Below are 14,477 nucleotides of genomic sequence, written 5' to 3'. Positions count from 1 at the left end.
GTCTTTGTGCCTGCTAGATGAAATTCATGGTGGTACTTCGACAATTTTTAATGGGAAATGGAGTTCAGCCACACTTCGTTGTACTCTTCGCAACATCTTATTTGACCACCCCAAAATAATTTTAAGTACCGAATTCGTAAACTTAGCAACATTGCACTTCGGCTCCAGGTGAGAGTAGCCAACTTTGGGTAGGTCCTTCCACTAGACGAAAAACGCTGCAGTGAGAGGTTTTCAATTAGTACTTTCCATGAACTTAGAAACTATAAACCGCTATTATAATACACAATCAAACAGAAATAATAAATTGGAAAAAGAATATTGAGGAATATTTACGATTCTGCTTTCTCGACTTGAAATTTGAGGGGTTTGAAACACTGAATAGAGTTTTTCTCCACCTGGAGGAAATCGCCATCAAGTTTGTGCAGAAAGAAACAAATTTGTGAGGAGTTTATGCGACATTTTATTTACAATACCTTGCATAATATCGAACAGTTCTCAAAAAGTTATATTTTTCATGATTTGTTGAGAAAATGTGCTTGGAACCAGTGGCGAAGCGTAGAGTTCCTAGCAGGGTAGGCACAAAAGTGCGATAATTTCCATTAGTTGCTTAAATATGTAAAAAGAAAGGGAGGGGGGCTATGTCATTGAAAGTGGTTCAATGTCTCTCCAGGCCGCTTCTTTACTTGCCAGTGGCGTGACGTTTTCAAAAGTGTTGTTACCGGCCATCAGTACGATAATTTTGTCTTAGACGTTCTCCTCCCGCCCACCAGATGTCATCGATCTGGATTTTTGTTCATTTCCTTTTTTCTTTTTCAACCCCTGATTTATGCACGCACCTCCAGAAAGAACTACCAATCATGAGACATTGCGAAAATCCAACGAATAGTGCTCGAGCCCTGTTGTCAATTCTTCATCACTTTTTTCTAAATGTATTTATTTATTTTGCAATTGAGGTGAAAAGGGCTAGAACAACCCCATAATTTTCGGGTCAGTCTGACGTTTGTGCCGTGAGCAGACGACAGAATTCCGCACTTTCAGCGGCTATTAGTTTGGTACGTTCTACTGCTCCCAACTTAGTTTTTTTTTTTAGCAAGACTTCCTCGCACCGAGGAACTAAAGGAATGGTTGTATTTAATTCCAGTCTTGGCTTTCTAGATAAATGAATTTCTGACACCTGTATGTGCAAGTAAACATAATTTAAATTTTGAATATTTTCGTCTGATTTGTTCTGCTCTATGCTAATCGTGACGATGAGAATGTATGGAGAATGAATTAAAGATGATGAGGAAACATTGACATGACCACAATTAGGCCACCTGGCTTCATAACGTGTTAGGATGACCACTACGAGGCTTTCAAGAAAAAACTTAAGTAAAGGTGACCTTTCTCATTCAGTGTGTATACTTCGCATCCTAGTTTGTTCTACCCCTTGTGTTAGTAGACACCTTTACGTGATAATAAAACATAGGATCCTTGTTTGGGACCCGGCAACACGACAGGTTACTATGTAACATATAAACAGGTTATAATAAATGTACTTGTTTGTGAGAATAGAATCTCAATTTTTAGGCGCAATTCAGCTCTTTTCTGCCAATCCAATGTGACCACACTGGCCTGTTCCGCCAGACCTGAAACAGACATGGCCCGCGCAATAACCCCATAACACTCTTTGTCCTAAACCCAAAAATGTCTTCCCTTGCATTGTACTCTCATTGACCGCCCTCTTCTCTTGTTATCCCTTCAGGGTAAACAAAACTGCCTACCTCTTTGCTTGTGTCGGTTGCATAAAAAAAATGTCTGCTTGTAATATCTATTCGACGACAGTGTTAACGCATTAAATAACGTTTCATCAACTTTTAATTTTTTTAAATATTTTGCTGTCACTTGCCACTTCTACTTGAAAAGGAAAATATAGTTGAAAACATTTTAGAAATGATTGTTATAAGAATGAAACATGAAAGACCAAAAGTGGGTCCTACCTTACCGATGATTACATCTTCACTCAATTAAGAACTCGATTGTGCTTGCATTTCAGTCCAGCACTTCTTGCAAAAATTCTGCACATGACACGAATCACAAACAAAGCTCTACCGCCACGAACCTCGCGCTCCGAGCCATGCTCCCTTGTAGCGTCCTGAGCAGGAGGCAAGTTTTCACAAACAGATAACAAACGAGGGAATCCCCTTTCACGATAAAAATAAATTATTCTATTTCTAGTGAAAGTAAAACTACTTTGTAAATAGAAGGCGTAGCTAGCATTTTAATTTACATAATTTGGTATGAAGACTTACTTTACAAATATAAGTTCTTTAGACTTTCTGTTTACGCTACGGTGTTGGGTGAATCGACAAGACCATCAGCAAGCACTCTGACCAGAAAACGAAGTCAGAACTACAGTACTCCGTAATTTTCAATTTCACTTTCACTTGTCAATGAAAGGAAGTAAAACCTAAGTTTCGTACAAAATATGGAGAATGTACAATGAAGTAGAAATATCTCTGCACGAACACAGGCTAATGTTTACAAAAAATGCCGGTACACCACAAATTTCCAACCCTGGCGGAAATGCAGTGTTGCTGGTATTCTGTTCGTCCTAGTGGGTAACACCGCGAGGCCGGCCTCAGGAGCACGTTATAAGCATACGTACAGTACTCGTAAGATTAGGCTTCCCGCATATTCAACCGTACGATAGTATGTGAAGAGAAGAGGCCCCAGCAAATGTTCCTCACTCCATGGAAAGTTTGTATATTGGACAGGGTTAGAATTTTTTTGTAATTATCATAAATGAAAATTCCAAACTTTTCCATTGCATTACATACGTTTTGACGAAATAAGTAAATTCACCTTTAAAAGAGTAATGGTGTGGGTAGGCCCGGCCTCCTGGCCTCATAGGACGCTTCGCCACTGCTTGGAACACAGGAAGATGGAAGTTTTTATAAACGTCAACATGTTTTTAAGTGCATAACGTCATTAATTTAATGTAGAGCAGTTGGTTAGATGATGCTATCCTTATTTTTCGTCAAGCGTGAAAGGTCGTGGGTTCAAATCCCACCCTCTCATTTTTTTTGTTTGTTTGTTTTGTTTGCTGAACAGAGACTGTTGATGTTGGAATATTTAAAAAATGAATCCGATGCACACTTGAGAGACATCTCTTCTGCGCATATTTCCCCTAGAAATTGCAGATTTCCAGTATTTAAGGTTCAAACTTTTTTTTAGTTATTGTTCATATGTTGTGTTAACACACACATCATGATTAATTCGCAAATCACATATATGTATTCAGGATGCAAAATGTAATGTTTTCTAAGTTATGTATTGTTTGTTCTTCACTGACACCTAAAATATTGATTTTGATTTTGATATACTAAAAAAACATATACAGTTATGTTAAGTAGTTATGTAGTGCATTACTGTAATGAAGAAGAGCATTTAACCTTTACTTTCCCAATGGTATATGAGTGTTCCATCCACAATATAGCCTGAGTCGCCCGATGGTCCAATCGTGCTAATTAAAAAATTCATGTGCTTTTAGGTCCTTCATACTTGTATGTGAGGTTGTAAACAATGACAAATGTTCAGATAAAACTTTGAAATGTCATATGGAAGAAAACTCACCCACCCAGTACCCCCTCCCTTCCCTGTCACATTTTCCATGCATTGTTTTGGCAGCTGGGAAATAAATGCAACGCAATGTATGAGACTTACGAGCTTGTTTTCTGTGTCCAATATGTATGGTCGCCCCTGACTGCAACAAAAGAAAGAGCATTCCGGAAAGAAAATGTGGCGCTCTGTTGTCTTTGTTGATGAAATTCTGCCTGCCTCTCCTTCCCCTCCTGCGTACCCAATAGCGTCTTTGTGAGTTGCACACATTGAGGTAGGTCAGAAACGATTCTTTAGCAGCGGTTGAAACTTGTGTGTCTGTGTGCTCCGTGGTTTGTGGCATTGTTCGTGGTTCATTGCACGTTGGCTGATTGTGCTTTAGGGCATTGCATGTAGGTATGGAAAAAAAATATTTTTAAAATTATATGGTGCACCCCTCCTATGTTGTTTCTACTGGCAAAATATGAATGCATACCAAATTTTAGGTCATTTGGTGATGTTTTGACCCCCGCCCAACACGATTAACTGATTTAGTTTATTAATCATCGTTTTCCTACACTAAAATCATGACAAAAATGTTTGCAATGTAAGACAGTTTATTATACAGAGAAGACAAACTCCATATATAGTAACTAACAAGTATGGTAATAGTGAACACACAATCATTTGAAATCACTTTACTGGATTTATGGTTTTATGGGGGAGAGTGCTGTTAAGTTCTTTAATGTCTCTTTTTGAAAGTTGGGAATTTTTTTGCGGTGATATTCGACCACTTGCAATAAGAACTGTTTTTGTGTTTCATCATTGGTAACACTAGTTGAGAAGTCTTGGATTAGTTTCACAGCCCGTTCCGACAGATCATTCACCACTTTGACATGCCGCACATATGTCTCAGCTTCTTGGTAATTGGGATCATTATGCCATTCACTAACATGTTTTCTTAGCCAGTCGCCGCCAATTCCCATACTGTGAAACAAGAACCAGGATTTAGGCCCAATAAGGGATGATAGTTTTGTACTGTGGCTAAGAATAGGAAAAGTTGGATGACCCCTTTCAAACTCTTTTGGTCGAGGAATTCGGAGCAATGTTCGAGCAATCTGCTGCCGTTCTGAAGAGGAAAGTCTGTTTGAAAATAGAGAGAACACAGCACATTCTTCGGTTAAGTACCAGAAGTGCCTTTCCATGGCCTTTATGGCTGCATTTGCAATTTGAGGATCATGCTTGCAATACTTGTTCAAGTCATGCCATATCTTGAGATCATTATACACTGCATCGGCACCAATGGATGAAGAGAGCCAGTTTTCAACGTAGAATAGTGCATTAAATTTGCATAGTGCTTCCAGTTTACTGATTATGTCCTTGTCATATCCTGCTTGAGCACTGAAAGCAAACATCTTTGCAGGATACAAAAGGGATGGCATCCATCGAGCTTGATGCGCTGCTCCTGGTTTCAGCCAGTGTATTCCTCTTTCAGGTGCCTCACCCAGAAGTATCAACATAAATTCAGCACACTCCCGAAAGTCAGCGCGAGGTAGCAAGTTCTTTCTATTTGGAGTAGAAAGTATTCTCTTCAGTGATTGTATAGAATTTTCCATAGTGAGTTTCAAACTCCTGTCTTTGATTTCTAGAATGTTAAAACCAGCTTCTGTGTTAATAGTTAACCAAATAGAGTCTCTGAATTGAAAGAAATTGGTGTTTTCAGGACCTGATGTTGCACCAAACAATTCTTTGTGAACTGAACTCAGAATTCTTTCAAATGTGTGATGCCGACAAGCCAGCATAAACAACTTCTTGTCAAAGAGGTTTTCCAGCCTAACACAAGCTCCAATTTTCCATCCTGAGTTTGAAGCTGTAGTGTCAAAAACAAGGGATCTCACATTATCTGAAATCTCCCACTCGTTTGCTAGGGCAAACGTAGCGCTTGCTTGTTCTTCACCTGTTGTGTTTGTAATTACAGGGATACCAAGAACTTTGCCTTCTTCACAGACTGGCATACCAGATACCAAAATTGCTAGTCTTTCTTTGTTTTCTTTTTTGAAGTCTGGAACCAGCTTACTATCCCAATGTAGTGTTGAGTGCTTCGGTGCTGTGAATGTAGCCTTCATTGCTTGCGCTGATGATTTCCTAACTTCCTTACCTGCTGTCCAAGTGCTTTTAATTGAAAGAGTTGCTTTTTTCAGTGGAACCCACCTTCTGTAAGAATTGCTCCCATGAATGCTGTTCGTTGAGCAGCTGATAGATTAAGCCTGTCTCCCATGGTTGATATGATTTTGCTTGTAAATGGATTTCTTGGTAGATTTAAAGCAATTGACGAACTTTTTCTACGAAGTGTTGTACCTGTACCTGTTGCACCACTGCTAGTTGAAGGGAATACAAACTCAGGATCTTCAATTGCATCAGGTTCAGCATCAAAGCCATCCGAATCACTTGAATCAAGGCTACCAACTTTATCAAATTCTAGGCTAGTACTTGTGTTTATGTTTGTCTTGGTTGAAGCTTCTTCTTGGCGACGCTTCTTCCTCGCAGCACGCTCAATTTCTTTTTCGTTATGAGATAATTTCCTCATAACTTTTGCAAAGTATGTCTTATCAAAAACACCTAACTCCATTTTTCGACATAACCTTTGATCTTCTAAGAATTGAACATCTTCCAGAATCATTTTCCTAGTCCTACATCTGTCATGTTCTATAATAGAAATAGCATTGTCATGTGCTATGTCAAAGAGTAGAAGAAGAGATTTGAGAAAGCTTTCAATCTCAGCTGGGAAGTTCTTCCTTGTTTTATGTTTCCGAAGATTTTCGTATTGCACAATTAATTTATTGAGTTTTACCTTGGAATGTCCCGCTCTGACAGGCGTCACTGAAATGCCAGAAAGCTCCCAAAACTTTTCTGCCTTCAGGATAACGAATTTTATAACATCATCCCTTTTATCTTCCTGCATGGGTCCACGATTGAGAAAAACCAAGTAGCGAAGCACATCTCCATTGGTGGGCAGTTGAGATCCTTTTTTCGGGGTCAAATCTTGCAGTAAATTACTTAAGAGCCACGCTTCAGACACTTCTCTATCATCCTTTCTAAGTACCGGGCGGTTTGGTGTGTATGAAATTGAAGGAACTGCTTCATGAGGTGGTTTTTTTCTCATATTTACACTCATATCTGCCTTGGTTACAACCTATAAAAGAAAAATATAATAGGTTACAACTTGTTGCCATGTTGTTAATGTCCGTAAAATGAACAAAGTATATAAAATTACAAACAACAGATCAGACAACTATTTTTGAGGTGGGCGGGGGTCAAAACATGGCCTACAGACCTGAAAATTTGCAGGCGATTATGTTTCAATAATAGTAACAATATGGCAGGGGTGCACAAAAAACTTTCGAAAAAATTTTTTTTTGCAATGGTCTATTGTGCTTGTTTTTATTTTGGTAAGTCCTTGCATCTTTTGTTCTGCAAATCCACTTTCTTCTGTTTATTCAGGTCTTGGATCAAACATGTCGGGAAAAAAGCAAATGAGCGAGAGGGAGATATGTGATTTCCTAGACAACACGGATGACGAAGATGAGACTGTAGGACCAGAAGGTGCCGAAGATGCGGTCGGAGCTGATGATGTTGATTGAGAGGATTCCTCCGATTCTCCTTCGGAAAAAATGATGCTCCTACCCCATCAACATCATCAGCATCGACTTCAACCTCGTCAACCTGGAGCTCGCGAACTGCTCATCTTCTGAGTACAACTGCTTTCCCTTTCACTGGTCGGCCTGGACCCAAAACTGCTGATCTCACTGCAAACTCTTCACCTTTTGATTCATTCCGACTATTCTGGACGGATGCTCTTTTCCACATTCTTCTGGTAGAATCTAACAGATACTACCAGCAGTTTGTGGACAATAGTCATCCGTCCAGGGTAGAGCCTCCCATCATCCTTGGCGAACTTTTCCTTTTCTTTCTCTCTCTCTCTCTCTCTCTCTCTCTCCATTTCCTTTTCTTTGCCCTCTGGCTATACTTTGGACACAATAGACATGACTACATAGCATCTTACGGCAGAAAAACTTTTTCCATACCCCCTTCTTTACCGGAACTGTTTCCAGCACATCCTTAATTTTTCTGACAATTCATCTCCTCCTCCTGCGACAGAGAACATGGACCGACTGTGGAAACTGAGACAGGTTTTAGAACATTTCAGACAACGTTACCTTGACTTGTACCATCCCACTGAACATGTATCCATTGACGAGGCTATTGTTCAAGCAATATATTCCAAAGAAGCACAAGCGATTTGGCATCAAGCTATACTTGCTCTGTGACTCTTTGGAATATACGTTTCATATTCTAGTTTATATTGGAAAGGATAGAGCAAGACAGACTGGAACTGTGACACCCACCCATGCCCTGGTCATCGAACTAAGTAGGAGAGTGCAAGGAATTGGCCATAAATTGTTTATGGACAATTACTTCACCTCCCCCGACCTTTTTGATGATCTCACAACAAAGCACGTGCGATGTTGTGGGACTGACAATAAGAATCGGCATTCCATGCCCTTGACTTCAAGACAAGCAAGACAAAATGTGGTGACCTGGACGTACGTATGAAGGGAGACTTGACAGCTGTACGGTGGTGCGACAAACATGACGTCCTTGTGCTGATGAATTACCACAACCCCCCCCCCCCCCCCCGCACAAGGAAACTTTGGTGACGACCACAGTAACCCATTGAAACCCTAAATTATACTTGAATATAATAGACAAAGCTGACAGGATGACATGTATCTATCTGAGTGGCATACAGACAATCAAATGGACAAACAAAATCTTCTTCTATCTTGTAAACCAGTCCATCCTGAACGCTCACATCCTCCTCAAACACTTCTCCCGAAATCACTCACATTGTGATTTCCGGATAAGTTTGATCGAGGACCTGTCTAAACGGGGGAAAGTGGAGCAGGCTGGTCCTTCTAGGCCTTTGCCTGCTGCCGATCCTGCACCACCTCTCGAGTTGGTGAGAAGAGAAGCTTTGGCTAACAGGCATTGGCCTATATTGACTACGTCTCGCAAAAGGAGCAAGGTTTGTTACTGAAACAAGAAAACAAAGAGAACATCCTATGAGTGCATATTTTGCAAAGTTGCACTGTGTCTATATCTTTGCTTCGAGCCTTTTCATGTGGGCGACTAGGTGGTGAGTACATATATTACATAATAATAGTTATTTTGCTGTGCAACATTATTTACCATCTCTTTTTTTTCGTACTGTTTTCTCCCATATGTTACCCAACAGGATATTATTTATATTGCATTGTTGCAAATATTGCGTCATTATAAACTTTCTATGAGAGCAAAGACCATAAAACAAGTTTCACTTTGTTGCAAAGGTCTATTCTTTGAAAATAATGCAAAAGTATGCACCCATTCCCCAAAATAGCGGGAGAAGAGTGGGCTAACGGCAGATTTCTATTTTTTTCATTGAAATTTGGCGACTTAGCCCCTCCCAACTCCCTTTTTCTCACTTGGGCATTCTGAATTGTATATGGTCGCGTGCTCCGATGTTTTTGCTTACAATCAAAAGTTACCCGAAGTAGATTGCTCAAGTAGTCTCAGAGTAATACTAATATATTCTCTAATATGCAAATTAGCTATTTTTTTTTGCCAAAATGCAGAATTGTACATATTCCGTCAGATTTCAGCCTCTATGAGGACTAGGGACTTGAAACAAGTTTCACTTTGTTGCAAAAGGTCCATTCTTTGAAAATAATGCAAAAGTTTGCACCCTTTTTCCAAAATAGTGGGAGAAGAGGGGGCGAACGCCAGATTTTTTTTTCATCGAAATTTGGGGACTTAGCCCCTCCCAACCCCCCTTTTCTCACTTGGGCATTCTGAATTGTATACGGTCGCGTGCTCCCATGTTTTTGCTTACAAACAAAAGTTACCCGAAGTAGATTGCTCAAATAGTCTCAGAGTAATACTAATTTATTCTCTAATATGCAAATTAGCCATTTTTTGCCAAATATAACACCATTAAGCCTTGTTTCCATGATCTTAAAAACTCAATATGCTGACCAAGGCAGAAATTTATTTTATTATAAAACATAAACTAAACGTAATGTTTCAACCTTCTAGCAAGGTCTCCTTCAGAGACTGTACCAAGTAAACAGGATGATATATATATATGTGTGTGTGTGTATATATATATATATATATATATATATATATATATATATATACACAAAAATACTCCCCTCCAGACTATTAGAAAGTAGTTCTGGAACATCTAGCAGGTGGCTTTCCCTTGTCAACTGTACTTTCACCTGAAAGAGAATGTGGTTGGACTCTTTATCTCATGCTCTATTTCCTTCATTCTTCTTCCTTCTTCTCTTCTCTTTCTCTCATCCTTTCTACTCTTTCTAACACCTTCTTCCATTCTTTTTTTAACTTCAGTCCCCCATTCCAGTTCATTGTGTCTTCTTCACCTTCCTTCTCTATTTCCTTGGCCCCCTTCCATTTTCTCACTAGTATTCTCTTCTCCCTTCCTATCTGCTTAGCCTCATCCCACTCTATGTCATGTCCTGTTTCTCTCATGTGTTTAAATATCGCATTTCTCTCTCTTAAGTCGTACATCATCCCTATGTTGTTTCAACCTGTCTTTCAGCCTCTTTTTCGTTTCTCCTATGTACACACTCTGACATTCTTTACATTTCACTTTGTAGATAAACCCTTCCTCTTCCTCTTCTCTGTTTTCCTTCTCTGTTTTCTCTTCTCTGTTTGTCTTACTTGAACAGAAAGTATGAGTATCAGATCTAACAAACTTTCCCCACTAACTTTGCAATATTCGAAACCACCATTACAGACTTAGCTCTACGTAACTTGATTCTGCGCATTCCACATGGCATGTGACTTCCTCCTATTATCGAAATAACTTCCTCTTACTAGTTCCTTTCACCTCGTGAAATACAGAGAGCAATATTAAGTTCTTAGCATGGTGAATATACTTTACACCCAACAATATACTCCTGAAAAAAATCCTACCTAGGTGGAGAATCGAACCTATAATCTCCCTCGTGAGAATCAAGCACACTACCTCTTCTCCAGGTAGCTCATGTTAAAATTTGCTACCAATTTGGAGAAGCAAATTCAGAAAAATATCGAGAAACGCTGAAAGGGAAAAATGATGAACATTTTGTTTGGTGTTTGTCATATTTTGTAAATTATGTGTAAATTCTGTGTTTTGAACAAGCAATCGTTTAGTTACGAAGTCTTTTGTTGTTTGTTTCAAGTAGGAACAGGAGAGCGAGAAGGAGTCATTTGAACCAGAACTCGGTTGCCAAGAAACTTTTCTTTTTCCAAAGACTGTAGGAAAAGAGAGAGGAAAGTGATATTGAACGTATGAAATATAAAATGTGTGAAATTAAAACAATGGGATACCTTGCAAGTGCATCCTAACAAACTTCAAAGTAGGAAAATCATTTTTTCGTGGTGGAAAAGTGCAAGTCATTTTCGAAATATGAACCCGATTTTTCTGTATTATAAAATGCAGATATGGGACGATACGATCCCTCAGCAAGAAAAATTTAAGAATGCCGCCTCCTTCCCTCCAACTTTTTCAATGGTCATAATTAGTAATTAGGGTCCGGAAGTTGATGAAAAGTCAACTTTTTTTCTGACCCTTACAAACAAGGCTAAATCTGATATCATGTCAGTTTCCCTAAAGTTAGAGCCTGAAAATTCTTTCTAATTTACATTTTTCTTTGCATTTTTCACCCTTTTATGGCTTTTAGTTTGTTTGTCAGTATTCTTAAGTTTTGTTGCATTTTTATTTATTTTTGAGGTTTATTTTTCTCCTCCCCTGTTTACTAGTAAAAGTTATACATTTAAATTTCTTGACATGGTCATTTTAGCAAATTCACCATGAATCGAAAATACGGTCAATGGAAAAGCATAATATTATTCTTAACTGAAATGTTTGGCATTTGTGTGAAACCTAGTTTCAGGTTCTTTTTTGGACACTATTATCTTTAATCTGCAGTTTTAAAGTAAAATTGGTCACAATATTAAATGAAGTTATACTATCGTTTACGCAAAGCAGAACTGTATTTTCGAATGCTGGCAGACTTCAATATCTCGGAAAAGAGATGAATTGGTTGATTTGGCATTTTAAGTCCACTTAATGCACAGTAAGGCTAATCGGGACTGGATCTACAGTTTAAAGTAGGATCTGAACCACTATGTGCCTCTACCAGAAAGGAAATGAATGATTTATAAAGAAAAACCTTGAGGTATATTTTGTGTAACCTTGAAGTAAACAAAGAAAACTACATTATCACTTAGTTGCTCTCTTCCCCATTGCTTCAGTGGTTTCAACCACCAAACAACTGGCTTCATTACTCTCTTGTAATTTATGAAAAAAAAATCAAGCGTTCATTTTTACAGCTGGTGGAGGCACATAGTGGTTCGGATCTCACTTGAAGCAGTAGGTTCAGTCCCTATTAGCCTTACTGTGCATAAAGTGGACTTAAAACACCAACTCAATCATTTAATCAATCATTTTTACAGGGAAAATTATTTTATAATATTTTTTTACCATTTTTAGCTCATTTTATAGGTCATCTTTTGATTTTTTTTAAGGTCACCAACTTCCGAGCCTTAGTCATCATGTTTAACCCTACAAGCATTCCTCAGCTATCCTAAAGACTTCAGCAAACACCTAAAACTTTCCACTTTACACAGCACTACACTACAACAGAAATGGGTGTCTTCATTCCTCGAACCTAGTGCATGAAATAACGTGAACCGTGTCGTGTAGGGGGATCGTGTTTGCTTGCGGAATGAAAGGTCGTGGGTTCATTCCTACTTCTTTGCAAAATCTTTTTCGGAAAATAAAGGGCTTTGGACAAGAATGGTTATCTACGTTCCTTGGATATTTCCATTGATATTTATGCGATTTACGTCCAGCATTTCCGGATGCAGAAACATGCGATGTAAAGAGTCTGAGGTGGGTAGTTTCAACCATTGAATATAGCATAATATCTGTGGTTGTATCATTTGAAAATCTGACGTATATTCTAGGTCCGCAGTGAAGAGGACAAACAAAGAACATCGTATTTGTGTATGATGGTATATGTGTGTGTGTGTGTGTGATGGTGTGTATGGGTGTATGTGTGTGTTGTTATCTTAAATCTACTTTATGCACAGATAGGCTAATCAGGACTGGACCTACAGTTTAAATAGGAATCCGAACCACTGTGCAATGAGTCTCCACCTGATATAAAACCTGGGACATTGATTACAACATCCTATTTAAGAACATATATTTATGACATATAAATATTTAATGTGTGTTACCATAACTATTGGCAGCTAAATGAATAGAAAGGTCTTGCCAAAAATACTGCCAATCACTGAAAATTAAAAAGTTGGGTAGAAACATTCCCGAGGTATGCATCGCATAAATATTTACAGTGATTTAATATAATCTTATATTACATTTTATATTACATTATTACAACACTTCGTACTCTGTAAATAACAATAAAAAAAATAATCAGGAATGGGTGAGATTTGAACCTACGATATTTTGTTCTTGACGAAAAAGAATAACAAGACGACCGTTTAACCAACTGATCCAGGATATTTCTAACGTGAAACTGTAAAACAAGTTGATCGCAGTTGAAAGAACATTTTTCCAGAGTTCCGAACATTTTTTTTTGCCACAAATCAGGGAAAAGACACACTTTGTAGAATCATCCGGTATTGTGCAATTTTCTTTATCGTAATTTTGCCTTGAATCGAGAGAAATTTGCTCATTGCATTGAAATGTGATTATATTACCGGTTTAGGGTTTCTAACTTCATGGAATGTGAAAGAATGAAAGAAATTCACAAGAGTGTTTTTTCGTTTAGAAAGAAAAACTGTTGCTAAGTCGGATACTATTTGTGGACTCTGAAGTGCTATGTTGCCAAATTTACAAATTGAGGACTTTGAATTTTTTCAGGGCGGTCAATTAAGATGTTGCGAAGAGTACACTACAGTAGAAGAAGATCTGATCAGTAGATATTCAAGCTTTTCTAAAATACAGAGAGTAATGCCATGGATCCAACGATTTGTGTTCAATTCTCGTCAGTCAGTGAAATATAGAAGCCAAGGAGCATTGACAACTAAAGTGCTTATGACAGCGATGACCTACCTCTCTAGTAAAACAAGCTCAGAAAAGTGAATTCAGATCAGAATTACATTGTTCACAAACCAAATTCCTCCGCCAACGAAAAGCAGGTTATTGTGCTTGGCTCCCTTTGTTGATGAGGCAGGTGTCATTCATGTAGGAAGGAGGCTACATAAGGCGAGAATAACAGTGGATTATAAACATCCAATGTTGCTACCTGCTAAGCACAAATTAACTAACTTATTGATTAAAATTTAACATTTAATTGATCTTCATGCTGGACCTCGGTTAGTGTTTCATTGCAATGAAAATTCTGGATACTGAGAGGGCGAGATACAGTGCGTAACACTGAAGAAATGTGTAATTTGTCATCACTTTTGTGTACAAGCTGAAGAACAATTAATGGGTATTTTACCAGAATCTAGGATCAATCCTTCTCCATTTATAAACTGTGGTATGGACTATGCAGGGTCGATACTGTTGAAGGAAATGGTTGGGTATTCTCATAAGGAATATAAGGGTTATAATGCCTTATTTGTCTGTTTTGTAATGAAGGCCATTCATTTAGAAATAGTAAGCTGTGGAAGTAGAGGCGTTTTTGGCTGCACTTAGAAGATTTGTATTTTGTCTTGGAAAACCCAATAATATTAACAGTGATTGAGGGACAATGTTTGTTGGGGCTAATAGAGAGTTAAAGAAATTCATGAAACTTGCCAAACAACCTAAG

The sequence above is a fragment of the Lepisma saccharinum genome, chromosome 2 (assembly GCF_977018435.1).
Source record: "Lepisma saccharinum chromosome 2, izLepSacc3.1, whole genome shotgun sequence".
NCBI lineage: Eukaryota > Metazoa > Arthropoda > Insecta > Zygentoma > Lepismatidae > Lepisma > Lepisma saccharinum.
This window is presented reverse-complemented; position numbering follows the sequence as displayed.